This window comes from Chrysochloris asiatica, unplaced genomic scaffold (assembly GCF_000296735.1).
Source record: "Chrysochloris asiatica unplaced genomic scaffold, ChrAsi1.0 scaffold00002, whole genome shotgun sequence".
Lineage (NCBI taxonomy): Eukaryota > Metazoa > Chordata > Mammalia > Afrosoricida > Chrysochloridae > Chrysochloris > Chrysochloris asiatica.
In genome coordinates, this window is record NW_006408520.1 from 17,564,290 (window position 1) to 17,570,289 (window position 6,000).

Here is a 6,000-nt window from a genome sequence, read left to right on the forward strand (position 1 = left end):
AATGCGTGACTCCCTCTGCAAATGTTTCCACTTGATATTGTCCCAGTTATGCCTGAGTACCTTTCAGTGACGAAGAAATGACCATCATGGCTGCTCTGAACTTTTTGTTTTAACCTACAGTTAAAACAAAACAAAAAAGTACCTTTTAGTTTTAACCTACAATCTGTCCCTGTAATGTTTCCACCCACTATTCTTCATTCTATCCTTTGAGGTCATCAAGAATAATAAAAATACCTTTTTCAAGTATTTGAAGGCGGAACTATATCTGCTTATACTTAACCAGGTTCAGCACTAAGAGCTAGGGTAAGACTGCTAGGTGTTCCACCCATAGGGAATGAATAGTCTGGTTTAATGTTCCCATAATTTACCTGGGGAGAGTGTTTCCCTAAGATGACTGCATGCATCTTTCAGTTAGAGTCTTTGGAGAAGCCACGCTCATATCTGAGAGAAAATAGAATGAACATCAATACTGAATGGAGAACAGGGACTAGAAACAGGTTATTGAGTACTGAACATGTTAGCTCAGAGGGTCAGAAGTAGGTAAGTAATGGTGAAAGGAACAGGTCCAGAAAGGTAGCTCGGAAATAAGACCATGAAGAGTAAGTTTTTACAGGACCTCCCTGTTGACACAGTAATTCACACACACGGAGTGGCCAGGCAGGGCCAAGTACCCTCAGCTAAAGACAAGTAGTTCTTCAGCTAGTCACCATGTGTTAGTCAGGATTTTACAACTACCTTTAGAATTTATTCTAAAATCTTACTGGTCATTTCACCAAATAACTGACCATTGGTTGGTAGAAACTACCTGACACTTTTAGATAATAGGGTGTCTGAAAGGGTGTGTAGAGTCTGTACCAGGACTCAGAGCTGACTTCTATACTTAGGATAAATCACTTTCATGACCCCTCTTAGTTATATAAACAAAGCTTGATACACTGCATGGGAAGCACTTTACAGAGTCAACCACAAATATCAGCACTCATCACCCTTGCTACTTTAGGCTGAGTGAGTGTCAGGGTTCTTGGACAACTGGAGGTAAATGGAACACAGAATGCCCTAAGGGAGAGATACAGACAGTCTTGCACAACAAAGCAATTAAATTAAAATGTAAATGTGATAATACTGCGTTCATACTCTTAGTTAATAAAGCAAATTATCCTAGTATCATTTGGAACACCACACTGGCATTCTTAGTTCCTAGTTCCAAATCTCTTGATGATCACTAACTGTGATTTGGTGACATCATTCACAAGTTCATTGGGTATCCTGTAATGGAATTCATTCAGATCAGAGATTTGAACTCATAGATTTGAGGAGTGGTTTCATTCATTTAGCCGCTCTTACTGGCTTACTCTGTGCAAAGCCCAGGCATAGGTGTTGCAGTTAGAATGACAAATTCTAGAAATCTCCTCCCACACTTTCACTTCCCTAGGGCTTTAGTTCTCCCTTTGCAAAGAGCAGGTTAATTGTCTACTTTGCCTACGTTTATACAGCAAGACTGAGAATCATCCAGCAGCTGAGATGACTTTAACCTTTAAGTTTAAAATAAAGTTGGAAACTGAGCATCTCTTTCCACACCTTTAACAATCCCTGTAAAGCAATTATTCTCCAAAGAGTCCCTGAGTGGTAACACAAATAACTAAGTGCTCACTATTAGCTAAAATGTTGTGTTTTGAACTCACTAGAGGTGCCTCAAAAGACAAGCCTGACCATCTGCTTCAGAAAGGTCACAGCCTTGAAAACCCTCTGGAGAAACTATGGATCTGTGTTTTGCTGTGCATCTTCTCAACAACAGCAACAAAATAAATAAAATGAAAACACAAAACACCAAACCTATGCAGCAGTTCTACTCTACACATATAGTCATTGAGTTAATGGTAATTGTTGTTGTTGTTGTTAGGTGCCATCGAGTCAGTACTGACTCATAGCGACATTATGCACAGCAGAACGAAACACTGCCCAACTGTGGGCCAACCTCACAATTGTTGACACACTTGAGCCCATTGATGCTGCCACTTGACCAATCCATCTCGTTGGGGGTCTTCCTCTTTTTCTCTGACACTCTACCTTACCAGACATGATATCCTTCTCCAGCAACTCGTCCCTCCTGACAATATGTCCAAAGTATAAGAGACAAAGTTTGGCCATCTTGGCCTCCAAGGAGCATTCTGGCAATTAGCAACACAAAAATGCCAATTTCTTCTCCTAATCACCTCTTGGCTCCAACTTCCTGATTCTGCTGAATTCTCCGCCCACAGTCAGCCTTTCAGTACCTGTTTATACTGACCCCCCCCTTCCAGACCATACCACCCTCAAGAAAAACAACCCCATTGTGTCAATTAAAGTTCTTAGTGTATTGGTTGCCAAGACAGAATAAGAAATGCAAGATTTTTTTTTTTTTTTTTTAATGAAAATGTCCATGAAGGATAAAAGAGGCAGAGTAAAAGTAGGTAGAACTCTGAGCATGTTGCAGGTGTGACACCTGTGAAGAAAGTGAAGAACAGAAGAGGGTTGTAAAAGACTCTCTGATCACAGTGCTACTCTGAGACACCCTGACCTGCCAGATGGGGAGGTCGAGGACAAAAACTACCCATTGGAGAGTCCTGTGTTGGGCAGGAATAACCTTGTCTCACTGTATTCGGTTACTGGCTGGAACAGCCCAGCAAGAGGGTGGCCTTGAGGGTGCCAAAGATGCAGCAGTTAGTAACTAAACTCCTTACAGTAGGTTCTCGTGAAGAATCATATGAGCAGCACACTCCCATGGCTGCCACACACACTAACTTAGGGCTGCAGGCTGTTGTTGTCAGCTGTCATATAGTCATCTGCTGACTCATGGCAACTCCATACACAAGAGAATTGCCCCCAGGATTTTCACTGGCTGCTTTTCAGAAGCAGATCTTTCCTCCTAGTCTGCCTTAGTCTGGAAGCTGTGGTGAAACCTGTTGAGCATCTTAACAAAGCACAAGCCTTAATTGAAAGACAGGTGGTTCTTGTGTATGAGGTGCATTGGCCAAGAATTGAACCTGGGTCTCAACCATAGAAGCGGAGATTCTACCATTGAACTACCACTGCCCTCAAGGTTGCAGGTAGCAGACATTTTTTTTTTTTTCTTTTAAAGTTTTTATTGTGAGTTGAGTGAAAGTTTACAGGACAGATCATCAGTTTTACATTGAACAAATCATACACCTTGTTTCATTACAATGACCATATCCCTTCCATGTACCATCCGTTAACAGTATTTCTCTCTATTCACTTTAGCTTTTTTTCTTTAAAAAACACTCAGGCATATATAATAATTTACACCACCAAAGGACACATTCTGTAAGTCTGCATCCTGGCCACCATCTCTTTATCCCTCTCTTCCCATGACTCTGAAGTCCGCAACTGCTCCCTCTCTCCATGTCCCCATCTCTGCCTCTTTCTCTGGTGTTGCTGCTTCTCTGGATAAAGTCTCACATTCCACTTGTGTTCTTCTCCTTTGATTGTTCTAGGGTCCTCTGTTTCTGGATTGTAAGATTAACCACTCCCCCATTTTTGTTACAAAACTTCTACCTTTACATTTGTGACAGTCGCAATTAGTTATGATAACAATTACTCACTACTGAATCATAAGAATCTTATCCCATCTCTTTTTACCACACCCATCTAGACAAGATGAAAACTATTCAGTGGGGACTCTTTCTTCCCTTACATACTCTTAAACTAAACTCCCACTTGAAACTGTAAGCCAGTCACTTTGTGCCTTTACCACCCCCTCATTTTAGGTAGCCAATGTCTAGGTTTCCTGTCCCTAACTACCCTGTGTACAGGGGATAGATAACATTGATACTTGATGTGATACCCCAACAAAGATAACCAGTAAATTGTTAAGAATCACCAAGTGAGTTTTAAGCACAGAGTTGTCTATCTAATATTTGGTTTTAAGTTATTGTGTATCCTTTGACTTGATGTAACTCATCCTTCTCTCCTATAGCCCAGAATCCCTATAAAAGTCTGTTACCTGCCCCTCTAAGACTGAAACTCAAAGGGAACATGTGAACAGGCATGTAAACTCGCTGATGACCCCATTGGTCTACTGGTGAGTGGAAGAGGGGGAAAGGCAGCAATGAAGAAATGGGATGAGTTCAACCATGTTCTACAGACTCCCGTTGACCTGGAGATGAGAGAGAGAAGAGAAAGAGCTTGTTTGTCCAAAGTGTGGTGAGACCTGAGGACACTTGAGCCCATGGACAAGGACTTAGCCACAGAGGGCTAGAGGGAAGACTCCTTCCCTCTCTGATGGTATTTAGAGTGACTACCTCCATGAGTATAGGTCAAGATCATCAAATTGTAGCAATTTACTCTCGTTTCTTTTATCAAAAATGTTTGTGGTTTTTTTTTTGTTTGTTTTTAATCTTCCTCTAGTCAAGTTCTGATTATCAAGCCATCGATGCTAGGTCAAATGGGTACTATTTGCAAGTTTGGGTGTTCTTGTGCTTCTCCCCTCATTTTGTATCAGCTGGATGCTTCACTCTCAGCTCTAGCCTACAGCCTTTTCTAGCCTGAGACCAGAAGAAAGAGATGACTCCCTCCTACCACCGCAGACCATTGTGATAGGGACACAAAAGGTCCCAGATAGAATGGGAGAAAAATGTAGAACAAAACTCAAATTCCTGAAAAAGGCCTGGCCAATTCAACTGATAGCGATTAGAAGAACCCCTGAGATTATCACCCTAAGATACCCTTTTACCTTGGAATTGAAGCCACTCCCAGAGGTCTCCTTCTAGCCGAGTAATAGATGGGTTTATGAAATAAGCAATAATAGTGCCATAAGGTATGCGATCCCTTAAACTATGAGCCATGTAAGATCAAATGATTAACATTTACCTAAATCAAAAATGAGAAGGCAAGGAGAGACAGAAATTAGATAGGTGGAGACAATGAGAATGCTAACACATTGGAAAAATTTGGATAATTTCTATGAAAAAATTTATACAAAAGTTATTCAATGAGAAACCAATTGTTTTCTATCCCTACTTGTCTGTCAGTTTGTCATATGGTGGTGGCTTACACGTTGCATGCAATACCACTGTTGTTTCAAATACCAGGGTCATGCATGGTGGACAGGTTTCAACAGAGCTTCCAGACTAAGAACAAACTAGGAAGAAGGAATCCATGGTCCATTTCTGAGGAATTATCCACTGAAAACTTTATGAATCGTTGTTGCTGTTGTTAAGTGCCATTGACTCTGTACTGACTCGTAGTGACCCAGTATAGGATTTCCAATGAGTAGCTGGCTAGTGAGTTTGAACCGTCAACTTGTGATTCAAATTGACCTTATGGTCCAATGCTTATCCTACAGTGCCACACCAGGAATCCTTATGAATAGTAGAGGAACATTATCTGATATAGTAGCAGATAAGTCCCTCAGTTGAAAGGCACTCAAAATACAATCAGGAAAGGGCTGTCTTTGCAAACTAGGATCCACCTTAATGATATAGATGGAGTAAAGCTTTTGGGACCTTCATTTGCTGAGAGGACACAGCTCAAAATGAGAAGAAATGGCTTCAAACATCCATTAATAACAAGAATGTGGAATGTGCAAAGTGTAAATCTAGGAAAATAGGAAGTGGTCAGAAATTAAATGGAACACATAAAGATTGATATCATAGGCATTAGTAAACTGAAATGCACTGATATTGGCTATTTTGAATGAGACAATGTTGGAAGTGATAAAGTCAAGAGGATTGTTGTTGCATTCATTGTCAAGAAGAACATCGCAAGCTCTACCTTGAAGTACAATGCTGTCTGTGATAGGATAGTATCTACACAATACAAGGAAAACTAGTTACTATAACCACTACTCAAATTACTCTCCAGCACTAAAGTCAATGATGAAGAAAATCAAGAATTCTACCAATTTCTTTGGGGTCTTGGTGTGGTACTAGATAAACACCTGACTGCTAGCTGCAAGATTGTTGTTTCAAATCCACCAGATGATCCTTGAAAACCCTCTACAGG